The sequence below is a fragment of the Tamandua tetradactyla genome, chromosome 3 (assembly GCF_023851605.1).
Source record: "Tamandua tetradactyla isolate mTamTet1 chromosome 3, mTamTet1.pri, whole genome shotgun sequence".
Classification (NCBI taxonomy): domain Eukaryota; kingdom Metazoa; phylum Chordata; class Mammalia; order Pilosa; family Myrmecophagidae; genus Tamandua; species Tamandua tetradactyla.
The window spans coordinates 14045392-14069901 of record NC_135329.1 but is presented as its reverse complement, the minus strand read 5'-3'; the positions used below and the strand labels follow the sequence as shown (position 1 = coordinate 14069901).

At 40.4% G+C, this 24510-nt stretch overlaps 1 long non-coding RNA gene across 2 annotated transcripts in view; it reads left to right on the top strand.

Annotated features, from left to right (window-relative positions):
* The window catches only part of LOC143677037 (uncharacterized), a 79411-nt gene that overhangs the window by 16423 nt on the left and 38478 nt on the right, over positions 1-24510 (top strand). For both annotated transcript variants that reach the window (XR_013172355.1, XR_013172356.1), the window contains exon 2: positions 24004-24157. This is a non-coding gene — a long non-coding RNA (uncharacterized LOC143677037). The remainder of the gene's footprint in view (positions 1-24003; positions 24158-24510) is intronic.

The window sequence follows — 24510 nt, the reverse complement described above, 5'->3', positions numbered from 1 at the left end:
TTTCCTTCTAGCTGCTCCAGAACATTGGAGGCTAGAAGGAATATGTAGTTTTTTATCATCACAATTGACTTTTTTTTTGTGTGTGAAAAATAACGTATATACAAAAAAGCAATAAGTTCCAAAGTATAGTGCAACAATTAATTATAGAACAGATTTCAGAGTTTGGTATGGGTTACAATTCCACAATTTTAGGTTTTTACTTCTAGCTGCTCTAAGATACTGGAGACTAAAAGAAATATCAATATAATGATTTAGCAATCATCCTCATTTGTTAAACCCTACCTTCTCTGTATAACTCCACCTCACCTTGATAATATGGGATGGGGGATGGAAATAGTTGATGTTCTGGAGAAGCTGACCCCTCTAGGTTTCAGGTCTTATCTCACCCAGGGACCCATCTGGAGTTTGTAGGTTTCTGGAAAGTTACCCTGGTGCATGGAACCTTTGTAGAATCTTATATAATGCCTTAGGTGTTCTTTACGATTGGCTGGAATAGTTTTGGTTGGGGTTTAGCAAGTTATGATATATCTAACTGAAGCTTGTGTAAGAGTGACCTCCAGAGTAGCCTTTCAACTCTGAATTCTCTCAGCCATTGAAACCTTATTTGTTACACTTCTTTTCCCCCTTTCAGTCAGGATGGCATTGTTGATCCCATGGTGCCAGGGCCGGACTCATCCCTGGGAGTCATATCCCATGCTGCCAGGGAGACTTTCCCCCATGATGTTATGTCGCACATAGTGGGGAGGGCAATGATCCACTTGCAGAGTTGGGCTTAGAGAGAGTGAGGCCATATCTGAGCAACAAAAGAGGTCCTCTGAAAGTAACTCTTAGGCATACCTAAAGGTAGGCTAAGTTTCTATACTACATACATAAGCTTAACAGGAGCAAGCCTTGATATCAAAGCCTTGGCCTATTGCTTTGGGTGTCCCTAATGTTTGACACAGTATCAGGGGTTTCCTTGCTGGTAAAGCTTAGTAGTTCCATATTTTTTCTCCCATCCCTCAAGGGACTTTGCCTTTCTGATCATCTGCTTAATATACTCTGGCATGTATTCAGGCATTACATTAAGCTATATAGGATTAAAGGCCCTCATTATTATTCTGGGCTCCCTTTGTTTGGATTGTTTAAATTATCTATCCAGACAGGTTGAGTTAGATTATGTGATACAAAAAATTTAGGTTCTGGACAAAATAAACTTTTCTTCCAAAAAATTTAGGCTCTAGACAAAATAAACTTTTCTTCCTTTGGTCTCAAAAAGTAGATGAGGTCCTAAAAGATAGACAACGTTTTCCTTACCCCTGTGTTCTGAATTACCCTAATCCTGACCTGATTGATTTTGTTCTTATCTCTAAATACCAGGTTATACATATATAAAACAGCCTTTCAATATCCAGAAATAATTACCACTCTGGACTAAATGCAACTGTTATAAGAACTTACAATCTAGGCCCCTGTTTTCTTATAAGCATTTTCTGGATGAGACTATGCAATACTTGCTTTTTTGTTTCTGGCTTATTTTGTCTCACCAAATGTCCCACAGATTCATTCACAATATTGCATGCCTCACAACTTCATTTCTTTTTGTAGCAGCACAATATTCAATCATATGCATACACCATCGTTCACCAACCTACTTCTCAGTCATTGCATTCTTCAGCCACCTGCATTCATTAGGCATGATGTATAATGTCCAAAGTCAACAGTCCATCAAAACTCTCAATTTTAGATACTTTCATTGTTTGCAAGAGAAAGGTAACCAATAAATGCACCCTCACCAAATAGAAAACCTAAAGCTACCTTTAACTCTTGTTCCTCCCCTCATCATTTACTCCCGGTATTGCTGTGGTACTGTTGAAGTTTTCCTGTTAAGCATAGCCCATAGCATACAATAGCAGTTTTCCCCCATACCCTGAATTTATACACTCTTTGTACAAGATTCATACCTTTGAAGTAGTTCATGCCGGAACTTATTATGTAGTGTTAATCAGTGGGACCACATGGCCCTATACAGCCCCTTTCAATCATGTTCACCTTCAGTACAGTAATATTACTTATAGACCCACTAGTGAACCACCTTTACTTCTGTCTGTTCCTTTACATTTGAGTTCAACTTCATTAGCTAACCATTCACCCATCTCTAGCTTCCATGTATGTATAGGTCCCTTGTATTCTGTATTATAAGCCTCTGAATTTACCTTTACTACGGTCATAAAAGTGGAATCATATAGCATTTATCATTTTATGTCTGGCTTATTGCACTCAGCATTATGTCCTCAAGGCTCATCCATCTTGTCATGTGCTTTAGGTTCCCATTTCCTCTTACAGCCATATAATATTCCATCATATGTATATACCATATTGTATTAATCCACTTATCTGTTGATGGGCACTTGGATTGTTTCCATCTTTTGGCGACTGTGAATAATGCTTTTATGAACATCAATATGCAAATGTCTGTGTCACTACTTTCAGTTCTTTTGGGTATGTACCGAGTGGTGCTGTTGTTGGGTCATGGGGCAATTCAATATTTAGTTTCCTAAGGAACTGCCAAACTGTCTTCTGTAGTGGCTGTACCATTATACATTCCCACCAGCAGTGCATAAGTGTCCCAATTTCTGTACATCCTCTCCAACATTTGTAGTTTCCTGTTTGTTTAATAGCAGCCATTCTTACAGATGTGAGGTGGTATCTCATTGCAGTGTTGATCTGCATTTCCCTTATAGCTTATGAAAATGAGCATCTCTTCAGTGCTTTTTAGGTATTTGTATTTGCTCTTCAGAAAAATGCCTATTCGTATTTTTAGCCCATTTTATAATTGGGTTGTGTGTTCTTTTGTTGTTGAGTTGTATGATTTCTTCATGTACACAGAATTTCAAACCTGTGGCTAATGTGTGGTTTCCAAATATTTTCTCCCATTGAGTTTGCTGCCTCTTCATTTTTTTGACAAAGTCTTTTGAGGCTCAAAAGCATTTGATTTTGAGGAGTTCCCATTTATTTTTTCTTTTTTTACTTGTGCTTTGGGTGTAAAGTTTAGGAAGCTAAATTTTTACTAGGTCTTGAAGATGTTTCCCTATATTTTCTTCTAGGCGCTTTATGGTACTAGTTCTTATATTTAGGTGTTTGATCCACTTTGAGTTAATTTTTATATAGGTTATAAGGTAAAAGTTCTCTTTCATTCTTTTGGCTATTAATATCCAGTTCTCCTGTGCCCACTTATTGAAAATACTATTTTGTCCCAGTTCAGTAGACTTGGGAGCCTTGTAAAAAATCAGTTGACCATAGATTTGGTGGTCAATGCTTCTATCTTTGTGCTAGTGCCATGTTGTTTGACCACTGCGGCTTTATAATAAGTTTTAAAATCAGAAAGTGTTAATCCTCATACTTTACTCTTCTTTTTAAGGATGCTTTTAGCTATTCAGGGTCTCTTTCCCATTCCAGGTGAATTTGGTAAGTAGTTTTTCCGAGTCTTCAAAGTAGGTTGTGGGAATTTTGATTGGTACTGCATTGAATCTGTAGATCAATTTGGGTAGAATTAACATTTTAACTATAACTTTCATATCCATGAGCAGGGAATGTCTTTCCACCCATTTAGATCTAATTTGATTTCTTTTAGCAATGTTATGTAGTTTTCTGTATACAAGTCCTTGGTGTCCTTAGTTAAATTCATTCCTAGGTACTTCATTCTAGGAAAAATAATAATAATTTGCTTCAAAATAGCAAATTAGTTGCTATTTTGAATGGATTTTTTTCCTTAACTGATTCCTCAGTTAGGTCATTGCTTGTGTATAGAACATTACTGATTTTTGAACATTAATTTTATATCCCACCACCTTTCTGAATTTATTAGCTCAAGTAACTTTTTTTTTGTAGATTTCTCAGGCTTTTCCAAGTATATCATGTCATCTGCAAATAATGAAAGCTTTACTTCTTCCTTTCCAATTTGGATGCCTTTTATTTCTTTGTCCTGCCTGATTGCTCTAGTTAACACTTCTGTACAATGCTGAATAATGGTGGTGAAAGAGGGCATCCTTGTCTCATTCCTGATCTTAGGGGGAGAGCTTTCAGTCTCTCTCCATTAAGTACAATGCTGACTATTGATGTGTTATATATGCCCTTTATCATTTTGAGGAAGTTTCCTTTGAATCCTAGCTTTTGAAGTGTTTTTTTTAAATCAGAAAAGGATGTTGAATTTTGTCAAATGCTTTTTCAGCATCAGTTGAGATAATCATGTGATTTTTCCCTTTCGGTTTGTTAATGTGCTGTATTACATAATTGATATTCTTGTGTTGAACCATCTTTGCATTCCTGGTATAAACTTCACTTGGTTGTGGTGTATAATTCTGTCATGTATTGTTGGATTCGATTTGCTAATATTTTGTTGAGAATTTTTGCATCTATGTTCATTAGGGAGATTGGCCTGTAGTTTTCCTTTCTTACAGCATCTTTACCTGGTTTTGATTATTAAAGTGATGTTAGCTTCATAAAATGAGTTAGGTAGTATTCCCTCTTCCTCAATTTTTTTTTTTTGGAAAAATTTGAGCATGATTGGTCTTAGTTCCTTTTGGAATGTTTGGTCCAATTCCCCTGTGAAAGCATCCAGCCCTAGGCTTTTCTTTGTAGGGAGATTTTTGACGCCTGATTGAATCTCTTTGCTTGTGATTGGTTTATTGAAATCTTCTATTTCTTCCTGAGTCAGTGTAGCTTGTTCATGTGTTTCCTGGAACTTGTTCATTTTATCTAAATTGTCTAGTTTGTTGTTCATAGCATCCTCTTATGATTTATTTTATTTCCTCAGGGTCTGTGGTAATGGCCCCTCCCCCATTTCTGATCTTGTTTTCCTGATCTTGTTTATTTGCATACTCTCTCTTTGTTTCTTTGTCAGCCTTGCTAGTGGCCCATCAATTTTACTGATTTCTCAAAGAACCAACTTTTGGGTTTATTGATTTGTTCTATTGTTCTCCCATTAATTTAACTCTGCTTTAATCTTTGTTATTTCTCTTGTTCTGTTTGCTTTGGGATTAGTTTACTGTCCTTTCTTAAGTTCTTCCAGGTGAGCAGTTAAGTCCTCAATTTTTGCTCTTTCTTATTATTTTTTTTATTAATTAAAAAAAGAATTAACAAAGCAATTAGAAATCATTCCATTCTACATGTACAATCAGTAATTCTTAATAACATCACATAGTTGCATATTCATCATTTCTTAGTACATTTGCATCGATTTAGAAAAAGAAATAAAAAGACAACAGAATAAGAATTAAAACAATAATAGAAAGGAAAAAAAAAACAAAAAACCTATACATCACATGCAGCTTCATTCAGTGTTTTAACATAATTGCATTACAATTGGGTAGTATTGTGCTGTCCATTTCTGAGTTTTTATATCCAGTCCCGTTGTACAGTCTGTATCCCTTCAGCTCCAATTACCCCTTCTCTCTCTCTTTTTTTTTTAATTAAGGGAAAAAAAGAAATTAACCCAACATTTAGAAATCATACCATTCTACATATGCAATCAGTAATTCTTAACATCATCACATAGATGCATGATCATCATTTCTTAGTACATTTGCATCGGTTTAGAAGAACTAGCAACATATCCGAAAAAGATATAGAATGTGGATATAGAGAAAAAAATAAAAGTAATAATAGTAAAATCAAAACAAAACAAAACAAAAACCTATAGCTCAGATGCAGCTTCATTCAGTGTTTTAACATGATTACTTTACAATTAGGTATTATTGTGCTGTCCATTTTTGAGTTTTTGTATCTAGTCCTGTTACACCATCTGTATCCCTTCAACTCCAATTGGCCATTATCTTACCCTGTTTCTACCTCCTGCTGGACTCTGTTACCAATGACACATTCCAAATTTATTCTCGAATGTCTGTTCACATCAGTGGGACCATACAGTATTTGTCCTTTAGTTTTTGGCTAGACTCACTCAGCATAATGTTCTCTAGGTTCATCCACGTTATTACATGCTTCATAAGTTTATCCTGTCTTAAAGCTGCATAGTATTCCATCGTATGTATATACCACAGTTTGTTTAGCCACTCTTCTGTTGATGGAGATTTCGGCTGTTTCCATCTCTTTGCAATTGTAAATAACGCTGCTATAAACATTGGTGTGCAAATGTCCGTTTGTGTCTTTGCCCTTAAGTCCTTTGAGTAGATTCCCAGCAATGGTATTGCTGGGTCATATGGAAATTCTATATTCAGCTTTTTGAGGAACTGCCAAACTGCCTTCCACAGTGGTTGCACCATTTGACATTCCCACCAACAGTGGATAAGTGTGCCTCTTTCACCGCATCCTCTCCAGCACTTGTCATTATCTGTTTTGTTGATAATGGCCATTCTGGTGGGTGTGAGATGATATCTCATTGTGGTTTTGATTTGCATTTCTCTAATGGCCAGGGACATTGAGCATCTCTTCATGTGCCTTTTGGCCATTTGTATTTCCTCTTCTGATAGGTGTCTGTTCAAGTCTTTTTCCCATTTTGTAATTGGGTTGGCTGTCTTTTTGTTGTTGAGATGAACAATCTCTTTATAAATTCTGGATACTAGACCTTTATCTGATATATCATTTCCAAATATTGTCTCCCATTGTGTAGGCTGTCTTTCTACTTTCTTGATGAAGTTCTTTGATGCACAAAAGTGTTTAATTTTGAGGAGCTCCCATTTATTTATTTCCTTCTTCAGTGTTCTTGCTTTAGGTTTAAGGTCCATAAAACCTCCTCCAGTTGTAAGATCCATAAGATATCTCCCAACATTTTCCTCTAACTGTTTTATGGTCTTAGACCTAATGTTTAGATCTTTGATCCATTTTGAGTTAACTTTTGTATAGGGTGTGAGAGATGGGTCTTCTTTCATTCTTTTGTATATGGATATCCAGTTCTCTAGGCACCATTTACTGAAGAGACTGTTCTGTCCCAGGTGAGTTGGCTTGACTGCCTTATCAAAGATCAAATGTCCATAGATGAGAAGGTCTATATCTGAGCACTCTATTCGATTCCATTGGTTGATATATCTATCTTTATGCCAATACCATGCTGTTTTGACCACTGTGGCTTCATAATATGCCTTAAAGTCAGGCAGCGCGAGACCTCCAGCTTCGTTTTTTTTTCCTCAAGATGTTTTTAGCAATTCGGGACACCCTGCCCTTCCAGATAAATTTGCTTATTGGTTTTTCTATTTCTGAAAAGTAAGTTGTTGGGATTTTGATTGGTATTGCATTGAATCTATAGATCAGTTTAGGTAGGATTGACATCTTAACTATATTTAGTCTTCCAATCCATGAACACGGTATGCCCTTCCATCTATTTAGGTCTTCTGTGATTTCTTTTAACAGATTTTTGTAGTTTTCTTTATATAGGTTTTTTGTCTCTTTAGTTAAATTTATTCCTAGGTATTTTATTCTTTTAGTTGCAATTGTAAATGGGATTCGTTTCTTGATTTCCCCCTCAGCTTGTTCATTACTAGTGTATAGAAATGCTACAGATTTTTGAATGTTGATCTTGTAACCTGCTACTTTGCTGTACTCATTTATTAGCTCTAGTAGTTTTGTTGTGGATTTTTCCGGGTTTTCGACGTATAGTATCATATCGTCTGCAAACAGTGATAGTTTTGCTTCTTCCTTTCCAATTTTGATGCTTGTATTTCTTTTTCTTGTCTAATTGCTCTGGCTAGAACCTCCAACACAATGTTGAATAATAGTGGTGATAGTGGACATCCTTGTCTTGTTCCTGATCTTAGGGGGAAAGTTTTCAATTTTTCCCCATTGAGGATGATATTAGCTGTGGGTTTTTCATATATTCCCTCTATCATTTTAAGGAAGTTCCCTTGTATTCCTATCTTTTGAAGTGTTTTCAACAGGAAAGGATGTTGAATCTTGTCAAATGCCTTCTCTACATCAATTGAGATGATCATGTGATTTTTCTGCTTTGATTTGTTGATATGGTGTATTACATTAATAGATTTTCTTATGTTGAACCATCCTTGCATACCTGGGATGAATCCTACTTGGTCATGATGTATAATTCTTTTAACGTGTTGTTGGATATGATTTGCTAGAATTTTATTGAGGATTTTTGCATCTATATTCATTAGAGGGATTGGTCTGTAGTTTTCTTTTTTTGTAATATCTTTGCCTGGTTTTGGTATGAGGGTGATGTTGGCTTCATAGAATGAATTAGGTAGTTTTCCCTCCACTTCAATTTTTTTGAAGAGTTTGAGGAGAATTGGTACTAATTCTTTCTGGAACGTTTGGTAGAATTCACATGTGAAGCCATCTGGTCCTGGACTTTTCTTTTTAGGAAGCTTTTGAATGACTAATTCAATTTCTTTACTTGTGATTGATTTGCTGAGGTCATCTATGTCTTCTTGAGTCAAAGTTGGTTGTTCATGTCTTTCCAGGAACCCGTCCATTTTGTCTAAATTGTTGTATTTATTAGCGTAAAGTTGTTCATAGTATCCTGTTATTACCTCCTTTATTTCTGTGAGGTCAGTAGTTATGTCTCCTCTTCCATTTCTGATCTTATTTATTTGCATCCTCTCTCTTCTTCTTTTTGTCAATCTTGCTAAGGGCCCATCAATCTTATTGATTTTCTCATAGAACCAACTTCTGGCCTTATTGATTTTCTCTATTGTTTTCATGTTTTCAATTTCATTTATTTCTGCTCTGATCTTTGTTATTTCTTTCCTTTTGCTTGCTTTGGGATTAGTTTGCTGTTCTTTCTCCAGTTCTTCCAATTGAACAGTTAATTCCTGCATTTTTGCCTTTTCTTCTTTTCTGATATAGGCATTTAGGGCAATAAATTTCCCTCTTAGCACTGCCTTTGCTGCATCCCATAAGTTTTGATATGTTGTGTTTTCATTTTCATTTGCCTCGAGGTATTTACTAATTTCTCTTGCAATTTCTTCTTTGACCCACTCGTTGTTTAAGAGTGTGTTGTTGAGCCTCCAGGTATTTGTGAATTTTCTGGCATTCCGCCTATTATTGATTTCCAACTTCATTCCTTTATGATCCGAGAAAGTGTTGTGTATGATTTCAATCTTTTTAAATTTGTTAAGACTTGCTTTGTGACCCAGCATATGGTCTATCTTTGAGAATGATCCATGAGCACTTGAGAAAAAGGTGTATCCTGCTGTTGTGGGATGTAATGTCCTATAAATGTCTGTTAAGTCTAGCTCCTTTATAGTAATATTCAGATTCTCTATTTCTTTATTGATCCTCTGTCTAGATGTTCTGTCCATTGATGAGAGTGGGGAATTGAAGTCTCCAACTATTATGGTATTTGTGTCTATTTCCCTTTTCAGTGTTTGCAGTGTATTCCTCACGTATTTTGGGGCATTCTGGTTCGGTGCATAAATATTTATGATTGTTATGTCTTCTTGTTTAATTGTTCCTTTTATTAGTATATAGTGTCCTTCTTTGTCTCTTTTTAACTGTTTTACATTTGAAGTCTAACTTGTTGGATATTAGTATAGCCACTCCTGCTATTTTCTGGTTGTTATTTGCATGAAATATCTTTTCCCAACCTTTCACTTTCAACCTATGTTTATCTTTGGGTCTAAGATGTGTTTCCTGTAGACAGCATATAGAAGGATCCTGTTTTTTAATCCATTCTGCCAGTCTATGTCTTTTGATTGGGGAATTCAGTCCATTAACATTTAGTGTTATTACTGTTTGGATAATATTTTCCTCTACCATTTTGCCTTTTGTATTATATATATCATATCTGACTTTCCTTCTTTCTACACTCTTCTCCATACCTCTCTCTTCTGTCTTTTCGGTTCTGACTCTAGTGCTCCCTTTAGTATTTCTTGCAGAGCTGGTCTCTTGGTCACAAATTCTCTCAGTGACTTTTTGTCTGAGAATGTTTTAATTTCTCCCTCATTTTTGAAGGACAATTTTGCTGGATATAGGAGTCTTGGTTGGCAGTTTTTCTCTTTTAGTAATTTAAATATATCATCCCACTGTCTTCTAGCCTCCATGGTTTCTGCTGAGAAATCTACACATAGTCTTATTGGGTTTCCCTTGTATGTGATGGATTGTTTTTCTCTTGCTGCTTTCAAGATCCTCTCTTTCTCTTTGACCTCTGACATTCTAACTATAAGTGTCTTGGAGAACGCCTATTTGGGTCTAATCTCTTTGGGGTACGCTGCCCTTCTTGGATCTGTAATTTTAGGTCTTTCATAAGAGTTGGGAAATTTTCAGTGAAAATTTCTTCCATTAGTTTTTCTCCTCCTTTTCCCTTCTCTTCTCCTTCTGGGACACCCACAACACGTATATTTGTGCGGTTCATATTGTCCTTGAGTTCCCTGATACCCTGTTCAAATTTTTCCATTCTTTTCCCGATAGTTTCTGTTTGTTTTTGGAATTCAGATGTTCCATCCTCCAAATCACTAATTCTATCTTCTGTCTCTTTGAATCTATCATTGTACGTATCCATTGTTTTTTCTATCTTTTCTACTTTGTCCTTCACTTCCATAAGTTCTGTGATTTGTTTTTTCAGTTTTTCTATTTCTTCTTTATGTTCAGCCCATGTCTTCTTCATGTCCTCCCTCAATTTATCGATTTCGTTTTTGAAGAGGTTTTCCATTTCTGTGCGTATATTCAGCATTAGTTGTCTCAGCTCCTGTATCTCATTTGAACTATTGGTTTGTTCCTTTGACTGGGCCATATTTTCAATTATTTGAGCATGATCCGTTATCTTCTGTTGGCGTCTGCTCATTTAGACAGATTTCCCTGGGTATTGGATCCAAAAGTTTGGAAGATTTTTCTGTGAAATCTCTGGGTTCTGTTTTTCTTATCCTGCCCAGTAGGTGGCGCTCATGGCACACGTTTGTCTGCGGGTCCCACCAGTAAAAGGTGCTGTGGGACCTTTAACTTTGGAAAACTCTCGCTGTCTGGGAGGTTCGCTAGCCGAAGCGGCTTGAGCCGGCCCGGAGTCCGAACGCGGGGAGGGTTGCTGGCCGCCACAGCCCGGGAAAGCGCCCGTCCGAATTTACTAGTCGGCCCGGGGCGACAAGCGTGGCGGGAGGACGCCAGCGGCAGAGGCCCGCCCGGGAGAGTGCATGTTCCCGGGGAGTTACGGGTTTGGAAGGGGCCTCCCCCACCCGTCACCGTTCTCCGCGGCCTGGGGATTTCCGATCCAATTCTCTCAGTTGGTCCGGGGGGCCGCGCGTGGTGTGGGCGCCAGCCACCGCGGTTTCAGGGGACTGCCTCTCCAATTCTCCCAGCTGGCCCAGGAAGGGGGAAGGGAGTGACTCCGGCCACTTGCCGCCCCGCCTGGTGAAGCCCGCGCGCCTCGGCGATCTCACCCGAGCGGCTTCTCTCAGCCAGCCAGCTGTTCCAGGATGGGGTACGCTGTCTTTTTTATCTCTGTTGTGGCTTTGGGAGCTGTTCTGTGTCGTTTCTACTCCCCTAGTAGCTGTCCTGGAGAAGAAACTAAGATCCGCGCGTCTTACTAAGCCGCCATCTTCTCCGGAAGTCCTCTTTCTTATTTTTAATATAGGTATTTAGGGCCATAAATTTCCCTCTCAGCACACTCTTTGTCCCATCCCATAAATTCTGATATGTTATATTCTCATTTTCATTCATCTCCAGATAGCTACCGATTTCTCTAGCAATTTCTTCTTTGACCCACTGTTTGTGTAAGAGTGTGTTGTAATCTCTTTATATTTGTGAAAGTTTGGAGCTCCTCGATTGGGAGTATAAACATTTATGATTGTTATTTCTTCTTGGTTAATTGTCCCTTTTATTAATATATGGTGTCCTTCTTTTTCTCTTATGATGTCTTTACGTTTAAAGTCTATTTCGTCTGATATTAGTATAGCTACTCCTGCTTTCTTTTGGTTACAGCTTGCCTGAAACATCTTTTTCCACCATTTCATTTTCAATCGATTTGTATCCTTGTGTTTAAGATGAGTCTCTTCTAAGCAGCATATAGCTAGATTATATTTTTTTAATCCATTCTGCCAATCTGTATCTTTTAATTGGTAAATTTAGTCCATTAACATTCAAAGCTATGACTGTAAAGGAATTTCTTGAATTCACCATGTTATCCTTGGATTTTATTTGTCAGATTTATATATTCTTTTCCTTCCTTCTCTTTTTATCCTTTACCTTACCCTTTCTGGTACTCTTCAATTCTGTGTCCTTCTCCTGACCTCCCTCTCCTGTCTTTTTTTTCAGCTGTCAGAACTCTCTTTAGTATTTCTTGTGGGGCTGGTCTTTTGTTAATAAATTCTTTCAGCATTTGTTTGTGAAAATTTTAATCTCTCCTTGTTTTGAAGGACAATTTGGCTGGGTACAGAATTCTTGGCTGGAAGTCTTTTTCTTTCAGAATCTTAAATAAATCATACCACTACCTTCTTGCTTCCATAGTGCCACTTGAGTTGTCTGAACTTAGTCTTATATGGTTTCCCTTGTATGTAGTAGATTGTTTTTCTCTTGCCTCTTTCAGGATTTTCTGCTTATCTTTGACATTTGACAGACTGATAAGTGTGTATCTTGGGGAAGCCCTATTTGGATTTATTCTATTTGGAGTTCTTTGAATTTTTTGATTTGCATCTTTATGTTCTTTATAAGGGTTGGGAAGCTTCCCCCATTATATCCTCAACTAACCTTCCTAACCCTTTAGTCTTCTCTTCTCCTTCTGGGATACCAGTGATTCTTATATTTGTGCACATTTTTGTCCATCATTTCCCTGAGATCCAATTCAAAATTTTCTTTTTTGCCATTTGCCATTTTAAGTGTTTGAAATCAGTTGTCTTGTCCTCTAGTTTGCTTATTCTTTCTTCTGCCCCTTCAAATCTGCTGTTGGGTGTCTCTACTATAAATATTTTTTCTTCTTTTTTTTTTTTTGCATGGATTGGCACTGGGAATTGAACCCTGGTCTCTGGCATGGCAGGTGAGAATCTGCCACTGAGCCAGCATCGTACCACCTTCTCATATATTTTTTATTTGATATACAGCATCTTTAATCTCTGTGATGTCTGCTATTTCTCTATTTATTCTTCCAAATTTCTCTTTATATACTTCTAGTGTCTTTAATCTCTTTTATGTCATTAGCCATCCCATTGATTTCATTTAGTAGAGTTATACAAACATCTTTGATCAGTTGTTTCAAAGTCTGTGTCTCCTCTGGTGTTTTCATTTGGTCATTAGACTAGGCTATATCTCACTGGATCTTGATATGCTTGGTGATCTTCTGTTGTCTTTGAGGCATGCAAATATCTTGGTAGGGTTACTTTGGAAGTTGATTTCCTTCAGTAGTCTAAATCTTTGTATTTGTGGGATGGATATGGAACAGGATATGGGACATTGGGTGGGGTGGTGGTGGGTTGCAGGGCAGGTACAGGCACAGGTTGGAGATGCTACACTGGTACATGTGAGCATGGGGTGTGGACCATGGGGTTGTAGAAGTGTGGTATTTGTCTGTAGGGATGGGGTGCAATTCAAGTAGAACTTGGAGCACAGAAGCATGGTATGGCATTGGGGACAAGAGATGGGGTGCAGAGGGAGGTGGGAGGCAGGGGGGTGCTGTGTGGATGCACAGGGGCTGGTATGCCTGTGGGATGTGGGTGGGTGTGTGACACAAGGGAGTCACGAGTATCAGGGTTTAGGGTTGGTGGCATAGAGGTTGGGGCACAGGGGACAGGGTGTGGGTGTGTCCTTGGGGAGGAGGAGAAGGGATCCAGGGGTCCAGGATGCAGATGTGGGAGTGTGTAGGGATGGGATACAGGCCATGGAGATTGTGGGATGTGTGTCAGTGGCATGTGATGTCAATTGGGCTGGGCCCTGGTACGCATGCACAGGTGTGGGGTAGTTGGAGCAGGTGGGCACATGTGTGCAGGGCAGGGGCTGTGTAGCACATATGCACACATAAGCACCTGCCAGGTTTGGGAGCAGGACACATGTGCAGGGGTGGGGGGGATTGGGAAGTGGTGGTGGGGAGGTGGGGGGACAAGGGTGCATGTATGCGGGACAGGGGGTTCGGGTGCAAGGGTCAAGAGGTTGGTGCATGAATGGGTGGGCACCTGGTGGTGGGGAGAATGTGGCTGTGCAGGTGTGTGGGTCTGGCTGGTAGGGCCCTGGTTTGCACTGGTCTAGGGGGCAAGGCCCTGGTGTGTGTCTTCAGAGTCAGGGGCAGCGGCTAGGGTTATGTCTGCATGGACTGGGGGGCAGGTGTGTCCTGAATGTGCAGGTAAGCACTTGCCCAGAGCTGGGGGGTGTGACAGGGGTGCATGCATGTGCATGCCCGAATCTGGGAGGACTGTAAACTGACGTACACACGCAGAGCTAGGGGGCCGCTGAGGGGGTGCATGACTGTGTGGGAAGATGGTGAGTCTAGCCCGGGTATGAAGGTGATTGCCTATGTCCTTGATGTGCCTGGTGACCGCCTGCATGGGGCAGGGAGGTGGAGGTGAGGGTTGAGGGTCTGGGAGTAGGTAGGCGGGTGTTGGGAGGGGTGGGGTGAAACTCTGTGTTTATTCAGGAGAGGTGGGTTGGGCTGGGGCAGGTGTGCACATCGAGGTGGGGATGCTTGAAGCACAGTAGTGGGGGGCAGATGACAGGGTTCAAGTGTGTGCGGTGGGGACGGCGCACCTGAGGGTAACACATTCAAGGAATGTGGTTTGGCTTACTTCCTAGTCCTAGTCTCCCTGTCTCCTTGTCCATGTCCTCCTGAGGGCTCCAGGCTTCTGTTTGGAAAGGAATGCATTAAGCTGTTTGCACTAGCTGGACAGTTCTCTGCATCTCAGTTCTTCAGCTTTTGCAACCAGGGGCTCCCTATGTGGTATCGAAGATTCTCCCAGGTGATTTTACCCTTTGGATTCACTGTCTCATTTGCTTTTCCATTCCTTCTCTAGCTGTTTCTTGGAGCAGAGGTGAACTCAACCTATCCTATTCCTCCATCTTCCTGGAACTCTCTTAAACAATCTTTTACATTTATTCCTGAATTTTAAAAATATCCCCAAATTAATATTGTGATGGTGCCCTGTTGTCTGATCAAGTAAGCACTGGTCTGTTACTGCAAGGACATTTCATGGCTAGTTAATAAACCTGAAGACTAGTTTATTAAATCCTCAGTCAGTTGATTGCATTTATGGCTGATTATATCTACAATCAACTAAGGGAATGTCTTCTGCAATGAGAGAATCCAGTCAGCTGAATTTAACCCTTAATTATCTGAAGACTTTTAAGGGAGAAGAACTTTCCTTTCTTCGGCAAGCCAGCCTCTTCTGAAAGAGTTCCTCTACAACCTTCATTGGAGTTGCCAGCTAGCAGCCTGTCCTACGGAATTTGGACTCATGCATCCCTACAGTTGCATGAGACATTTTTATTAAATCTCATATTTACAGATATCACCTGTTGATTCTACTTCTCTAGAGAACCGTGACTAATACCAATATGTATTAGAAATAATATGCCTTATAATCAGAAAAATGCTCTAAAGGAAAGGAAAAGAAACTTAGAGGACCGTGAGGGGATATGCATCTTCAGTTCCTGGTGCTAATGGAATAATGACGTGTTTCTGAGGGGGTATCCTGCCTCTGGCTGCTGAGGCTGAGGGGCTGTAGCCTGTGTAGTGAACCCTATCTTGGTAGAGGTTCAATGTAGCACCAGCCATGGCAGATTGGCCTTCAAAGGCATAGCTTGGTTGGGGAAACAGGTGAAAGAGAAGATAGAAGAACTTGATGAATTGGAAAAGGTGGTATATTATTTCTTACTGCTTAACAGATTAATCCCAAACTTACTGTAGTGGGTTGAGTTGTGTCTCTCAAAACAATATGCTCAAGTCTTAAACCCTGGAACCCTATTTGGAAATAAGTTCCTTGTGGATGTTAAGGTAAGGATTAAATTGGTTAAGGTGGCCCCTAAATCCAATGATTGGTATCCTTCTAAGGAAAACACACAGGCACACACAGAGAAGGAGGTCATGTGAAGACAGAGGCAGAAACTGGCATGATACAACTACAAGCCAAGGAGCTCCAAGGATTGTCAGCCATTAGCAGAAGCTAGGAAGAGACAAGGAAGTCTTCTTCCCTAGAGCCTTCAAAGTGAGAATGGCCTTGCTAGCATCTTGATTTCAGATGAGAGAATATATTTTTGTGGTTTTAAGCTACCCAGATTGTGGTACTTTGTTATGGTGCCCCTAGGAAACAAATACACTGAACAACTTAAAATAAAATAAACATTTATTATCTTACAGACTCTGTGAGTCAGAATTTAGCTTAGCTGGTGGGCCTGTCTCAGGATCTCTTATGAGTTACATTTAATATACCATCTGCAGCTGCCATCATGGAAGGCATGACTGGGGCTGTGGGATTCACTTCCAAGGTAGCTAATTCACTGGTCTGGCAAGTCAGGGATGTTTGTTGGCAGTAGGCTTCAGTTTCTTGTCACATGGACTGTTCTTAGGGCTGCTTGAGTGCCCTCACAACATGGCAGCTGGCTTTCCCTGGAGTGAGTGATCCAAGAGAGTCACAATGTTTTTTATGACCAGGATTCAAAATCATACACTCTCATTTCCACAGATCCTATTGGTAATATTGGTTAACCCTATTCAGTGTGGGAGGACAATGCATGAGGATTCAAATACCAGGTGGCAAGTTTAATTGAGGGCCATCTTTGCGACTGGTTACCAGAGGTAGATACTTACTATTCAAGGTAGTGGGCAAAGCTTCAGAGCTAGGCTATCCTAGAGCCTGACATCCTGGACTGGTAGGAGGTCTACAGGTCTGTTTTGAAGACTGGAGACTGGCTAGCTGGGCCATACTGAGGTGTCTAAGCCTCCAAGAACTGTCAAGCAGAGTTTGACACATGGAAAGGAGAATGAGGTACAGAGGAGACTTTTCCCTCCCATAACATGATTGTTCTCCCTATTTACAGGACTGTTCCCCTGGATGTTTTGCATGAGCCTTGATATAACTTTATTTCCTGTAGTACCTTGAAATATCTGCAAGACATGAACATTGCAGCATCCAAACTACTTCTCCAAAATTGCCTCAAATATGGAAACCTGTTATACACAGAAGTTGTATCAGACCACACGTCCAGATTTGTGGCTCTGAAATGGTCATTGTGGACCCAGATTTTTCCAGTGCTAGCAAAATCCATTTGCTTTCTCAGTTCACAATCAGCATAGAGGTGAAAGCACAGGACTTGGGTTCTGTTGTAGTGGGGAGAACCAGTACAAACATAGATATCAGGGCAGGCAGGTGCTGGGGATCACGTATCTACTGGACTTAGAGAACAGTGTCCAGGCAGGGCCATCATTGGGCATCATCACCAGGAGGACCAGTGAGAGGGAAAGGGTGAGCATCCCAGCTTGTCTTAGTTTGATTTCCTAGGAGCAAAATCCACCCCATATTAGCTCTGAAAGTAAGGTGTTCATTACATGGCCACAGATCTGTTGGAAACCATCAGCCCTCAGGGAAGGGAGCATTCTGGTATTCCACTATGAATGTGATTTACATGCCCATTCCATGAAATCTCTGTGCTTCCTGGTTCACATTTTGGAGAGGGAAGCTGATGGGTTGAACTTGGCCTGGGTTTCCTTTGGAGCTCACTTCTGATCTAAATAGTCATGGCCAGTGTTCTTAGGGTAATTAGTGATGCCCCTTCTTGACTATGGGCCCAGTCAGAAGAAGAAAGGAAAGGAGGAAGGATGGGTATCTCTTGTTCACACCCCCTAGGAGAGAGGACCAAGAGCTAGCGTACATACAGCTGAGATGGTGGGGGAATGGCATCAGGGAAGCCTGTCAGTGGGTAGTAAAACTCAGAGGAAGAATATTAAGAAGCTAAATTGAGCCCTTTAAGAAATTGGGGATAAGGTATGGCTAAGGCAATAAGAATAAAAAGTTTTTAGAAAGGATGCAGAGAAAGAGGGGGATTAGCATGAGAGTCACTTGATGCTGAACTACTTGATCTTAATTCTTCCTAAATAGGGACAGAATTGGCTTCTGAACTGGGGCAGAGCTCAATTAAAAGGGTTCAGTCAGCCCTAGAGCTGAATAGGAAAGGGAGGCCGAGGTAGGGGCTCAGGTTGGACAATTCAGATATGAAGTGATGGATCAGATAAGACTGGCCAGTGGGAACCATCTTTTATTTTGATAATTAAGATAACCAGAGCAGGTCAATTGGATGTAACCCATTGCTCAGAGACTGACTTGCCAATGGTCAATATGATCCATCACATAGACATGACTTGGCTTAAAGGTACCAGAACCTTCTCTCTGATGCCACTACAGTATCACAAGCCAGGGAACTAACCCAAGTTGGCTGATAGTCAGAAAGAACAGAATGGAATGGATATTATACATTGGTTTGGGGCCATTTAAAATATTTTTCAAGAAGGCTATATTGATAACCAAATTACCCCAAAAGATTTTCTTTCATCTTCCTCAGCCAAAAAAGGATATTTAAAAAGGCAAAAGAACATTAGGAGAGCAGCAGGTGATAAGAACAACACTTAGTTACAAGAATAGCTCATGCCCTTCGTTCCTAATGTACTGTGCTGCAACAAACCCAGGGATTGCTGCGAAATGTGTAGTGGTGAACATAGTTTGCTTTTATCTCTTGTTGTTTCTCCCACCCACCACCCTACCCCCAGTGGATATGAGGTTGTTTAGAGTTTCTAGGAGTGAACTATTGCTCTTTGATATTTGGGAAGGTCTTTGTGTGTTTTGCTGCCTCTAATGTACTGCCTCGGGAAGGATCAGAGCAAGCTGGGCTCTTTCATTGTTTCCATGCTGATGTTATGCAGGGAATTGAGAGCCTGTCAAGGGAAATCTGTGCTATCTGATGGTGCCTGGGCTAGCTGTGGACCCCTGGGGAGCTAAGGTCCTTCTCCCTCTGGGTAGCACCTGCCTTCTTTCCCTTCTTTGGGAGTCAGTATAGCTGTTCCCGAAATACATAGGACTCTCTATGCTTGCAAGCTTATGTGATATTAAACTTCTTGGCCCTCTTTTCACAGGGTAGGGCCATGTGACTATTGCTGAACAAAAACTTGTGAGTGGAAGTGACGTGTCATTTCCTGGCTGAAGTGTGTACTTGCTGGTGCAAGGCCCTCCAAGGTCACAACAGTTGCAGCTCCATCAACCGGGGTCCCTAACTGATCACCATAGTCAGACTGTCTGTCCACCCGAAAAGGGCATGAACTATGAGAAAAGGTACAGGTCATTATTTTTATGCTGCTGAAACTCTTTGTGATTACAACACAACCCACCTATCCTGATTGATACACTTTTCTGGGGGAGTCCAATTTTATTAGTACTTACTACACAAAACCATTTAGAAGTTACATGTAAAATGAAAAAGAAAAGAAAAAAAATTCTGCCACCTTCAACAAGTCCAGCCATTTCTATTTTTTTATGTTTCCTTCCAGTTTTTTTTTTTTTTAAGTAATTTTTTCTTAATTGTAACCATTCATGGATTCAGTTTTGTATTGTGGGTTTTTTAAGTTATTTCATCAAGGTCCCACTGATAGTAGAAAGCTAGGTGGCTTTATTTACCACAAAATCTGTCCTTGGCACTCATGCAAAGGGAAGCACAGAGTAGGCGCTTAATAAATAATGGATGAATCAATATCTAATATTTTTCTTTCTTTTTAGCATGAGGATTCTTAGAAGATGACATATGTGTGACTGGTCAGCAGCCACGGCTCTGAGTAGACGCTAAGCTGAGGTTTGTCCAGTGGCAGAGAGAGATTTTTTTTTAGAAATCTTTATTTTGATTTGCTTTTTCTCGGTTCAGCATTAGATCTAAGCTTTCCTCCTGCTTCCTGTGGAAGTTCATAAGGCTCTTTCTAGTACTTTGTCTACTTCTGTCTCTAGTCTTGGATGAGGCCGCTTGGCTGCTTTCACATGAAGAATCTCACATAGAATTTCAGAGTGGACTTCTTTTTTTGAAGAGTATACCTAGTTCTTTATTCTAATATGATACATGGTACAAAGTTTTCCCATGGTCACGGATTCTCTCAGTGGCCTGGCTGTGATTAAAATACAGTTTCCTAAATCCAAATGCATGGTTCATTTGAATGTCTCTTCTGCAAACCAGTTTCCACTCTTGGCCCAGGGTAAGTTACTTTCCTGGTTGCCAGTTTCCAAGAGTCTTAGCAGTAGAGATCTTGTAGTGTCTAGCTGTGGTTTGGCTTACTGATTTTTCTCTTGCCATTTTTCTCCTTTTCCTTTTTTTTCCTCCTTCTCCTGCTCCTCCTCCTTCCTCTTTCCCCTTCTCTGCCTTTCTCTCGTTGTCTCCCTGTCTCCACCTCTCTCTCTTCCTATCTCTCTGATACCTGCATACCTCAGATTTATTGTTAAGGGTAATTTCCAGGTCAATCCATTTATGCTAAGGTATCCAGAAAGCCAAGGTCAGCCCGGCCCCCACCAGGCCCATATAAATCACAGTTTGCCTCAGTGCAACACATCCCTATCCTGGGCCTCCTTTTTGAAATTTGACCAGAATTGCTTACTTCCTTTATCCTAGCAGGCACCGATCATGTGTCAATTCTGTACTAGGACCTTTCACATTTCTATCATAGTTCATCCTCACGACAACTTTGTCAGATTATGATCTACTTTTACAGATGAAGGATAAAATCCAAGGGGTTAAAATTCTTGCCCTCGCCCGAATATTGTCCAACAGAAATATAATAGGAATCACGTTTCTAGGAGCTACACTAAAAAAAGTAAAAAAGAAAATAAGGAAAATCAATTTTATTTATTGAGTTTAACCCAATATATTCAAAATATTATAATTTCAGTGTGTAATCAATGTGAAAAATGATTAGTGAGATTTTTGCGTATCTTTTGTACTAAATCTTTGAAAGCTGATGTATGTTTTTTTTACTTACAGCACATTTCAGTTTGGACTACATACATTGCAAGTGCTCAGTAGTCACATGTGGTTAATGAGTTCCATATTGGACAGTGCAAATATAAGGCATAAATAAGGTCATGTGATTCCTCCATTAACCTATCCAGTATCTTCTCATTGCCATCAGAAGAAAGTTCAAAAATTTTTTTTTGCCATGGTTTATGCAACCCTAAATGACCTTAAGAGCTACCTCTCCAGCTTTACATCCTCCATTTACTATGTTCCACCCATACTGACATTACTGTCCCCTGCACGTGCAAACCTGTTGCCATCTCAGGGCTTTTGTTCCAAGCAGTTTCTTTGCTTGGAACACTTTCCCTTCAGATCCTCTAAGATTGCCTCCTTACCACTATTCAGGACTTAAAGCAAATTTCACCTCCTCCAAGAGGCCTTCTCTCACTATTCTAGCTGAAGCAGTAAACCCCGGTCCTGGCTCTGTCCTTGTCTACTGCATGACCCTTTTTTTATGTTTTTCATAGCACTTATTATCATCTTTAATTATTTTGTATGCTTGCATGTTTATTTTTCGTCTCCCACCCATGGGAATGTTGAGTTTAGGAACTCTGTTTATGTTTCAAAGTAATATTCCTGGAACATAGAATAGCATCCTGCATTTAGTAGGTGCTCAAGAAGTATTTGTTGACTAACTGAATGCCTGATGTATTGAACCCTGAAGCTCTCAGTCAGATTTTGCAATTTTGGGGTATGTTTTGCCTTAAGGCACAATGCCTGGATTTGAAATGCTGTTTTACATTTTTCTTTCTTTCTTTCTTTTTTTTTTGACATGGGCACCTCTGGGAACTGAACTTGAGTTTCCAGCATGGCAGGCCAGACTTCTGCCACTGAGCCACCATTGAAATGCTGCTGTTGTTCATTTCCCTTGTAGAGAAGGACTAAAATCCCTCCTCTGTGACAGAGTTGCTTACTACCCCATTTTCAGAAATTGAGAGTTTTCTGAGGATGGCCATGGTGGCTGCAGTGCCCTGCTTGGCCTTTTCCTCTCTGGGACATGAGCAACCCGCTTCCCTCCTCTCCATCCTAGCTACCCAGGTCATCTTCAGAGCAGCCCACCTCAGTTAACTGTCTAGTTGGGACTTTTACTTTCTCCTGTGTCTGCCCTCCCTGCCTCTCCCACCTGTTTTTTCCTTCATCTACCTCTTCTGGTCTCACTGCACTCCACCCCACTCCTTTTTTGTCTCTTGTAAAGTCACCCAGAGCTTAAGATTTTGAATTTCTTAGCCAGATATCCAGGTTTAAATCATGGGTCTACCTCTTGCTATCAGTGCAGCCTTATTTTTGGAAGTCATTCTCTCTGAGCTTTAATTTTTGATCTGTAAAATGGAAACAACCATATTACTTTCCCTTGGAGGGTTATAAGTGAATATTACATAAGATAATGCATGAGAATTATTTTGAAATACACTGGCATATGATAAGTGCACAAGACATGTAATTTATCATTGCTTGCCTTTCTCTCTTCACTTCCCCCACTTCTTCTTTACTCTCTTTCCCATTTCCAATCCTCTAGATGACAATGAGACAGGGCAGAGGTGTCAAAATTATAGCTGTAGGTATGAGGAAAAGGGGTAGTTTGCCTCAGCGGGATGTGTAAATTTTAGAGGGAAAGACTCAGTGGTTTGAATTTGAACTCTGTTATTTATTTACTTTGTAACCTCGGGTGAATTATTTTGCCACTTTGAGGCCTCGTTTTTTGTCTCTGTAATGCAAATAATATATAATAAGTATAATAATATATATTTAATGGCCAAAATATATTAATGGCCAAAAGACCACTGTGAAATGCGATATACATACATGTATTTACAGATGCATGTGTACAGTGCTTGATAGATTCATAAATGTTCATTTCTGCCTCTTTTAAAAAATGATCTAACTAAAAGGGAAGCAAAATTTTTTAGATTCAGGGTGATTTACTCCACAGAGAAACACATTTGTCTCTTCCAGGGGGAACTTTGAAATAATTTATAAAAGTTCCATAACTAATTGGGGTCTCCGTGTCCATAAAGTACAAAAGAAATGGTCAGGGACCTTGTTAGGGCGATCTTAAACCCTGGCAGCTCCTCTGGTGTTTCAAGTCTCTGCAGCCCCCTAGTGGCTGCCGATTACAGTGGAGGATTCATAGTTAAACTGCCAATCAGTTTGCCTTTGGACAGTGTTATATAGAAAGGCACAAGGGCTGGTGGGTGGGGTGGTGGAAGGGCCCGCATCTTAGTCCTTTCTACATTTCAGAGAGAAAAGTGCTTTTCCACCAGTGTGCGTACTGGCAAAATCTGATGAAATTCCAAACCTGTATGCACAAAATAAACATTTGCTTCCATACCCTTTCCCTCCTCCCTTCTTTCTCGCTCACCTACCTTTCCCTGTGGGTCAGATAATTCTTTGCCTTTAAACCTGTAAAATTGGCATACCCAATCTAAGTTCCTGGGAGTGACCAGATGCCTGTCAACATAAGTGAGTTGCCAGACATAGAGCAGGAAGCAACTGATTCTGAGAACTGATATTCCTTTGATACTAGGAATTATGACCAAAAGGCATTGCCACAATGCTGGAAAGAGCCCAAGGCTTGGGAGAGCAGAGGCCCTTCTTTGGAGCTGTGGGCAAGTCACTACAACCCTTTGGGGCTCAGAGAGGGGGATGCCTCTCAACTATGTGACTCTGAGGAAGCGCCTCTGCTACCTGAATGGCTGTGAGCTCCTGAGGGGGCGTCTTGCCTTATTTTTGGGTGTGCCAGCACAAGGCCTGGGGACCACACTCTGAGAACTGAAGGATTTATGTAAACCAAAGATTGTGACCTTGTCTATGGGTTTAATGAATCACTGGTTTTGGAAGAGAGGGAGTGAAAGGGAGAACAGAGGTACTTTGGAGGTAAGTATGAAAGGCCTGGAGTTCTGAACTCCCACCTCCAAGGCTTGACATGGAGTGTCCAGTCCTTATTCCTTCCAGCTGTATCCCCCCTACATCTTCCTTGCTCTTTATTCATGGAGGGGTGCAGAGGGGAGTGGTTAAGAGCAATGAGTAAGGGCTTGGGAGTCAAATCAAGTAAATTCATTGAGACTCAGTTTCCTGTCTATAAAACTGGAATTTAAAATATTTGCCTTACAGGGAGGAGAGGAGATAACTATTTTCAGGCACCACTGTAAGAAAACACGGGCTGACTGATGGAAGCGCTGAAATTTATTTGTTGTAGCTCAAGAACAACTCTGAGCCTCCGGCCACTCTCCCCCGAATCTGCCAGTTCCTTCTGCGTGGATCTCAGGTAGGTTAGGTTCTCAGGTATACATTCAAATAACAGAAGGATCAGAGACGTTTCTCTCTCATTCCCTAATTCAAGCTGTTCTTGGGTTTGCTAATGTTGTGCTGCCACCCTTCCTCTCCCTCCCACCCGACGTCTTCCCCTTCCCTTCCCCTCCGGTTTTATTCGGAATCTGCTTTTCATAAGTCGGACCCGTTTAATCTCTTAAATACATAATTAGGGAGAGTGCTTGATTGCAAAGGCTTCTTCCAGTTCTCCCATTTGTTCAAAACACGCCCCTGACTTCACACAGCAGAGAAATAGGGCAGGAATCTGGAGGAGGAGGAGGAAGGAGGGAGAGAGGAGGGAGAGGAAGG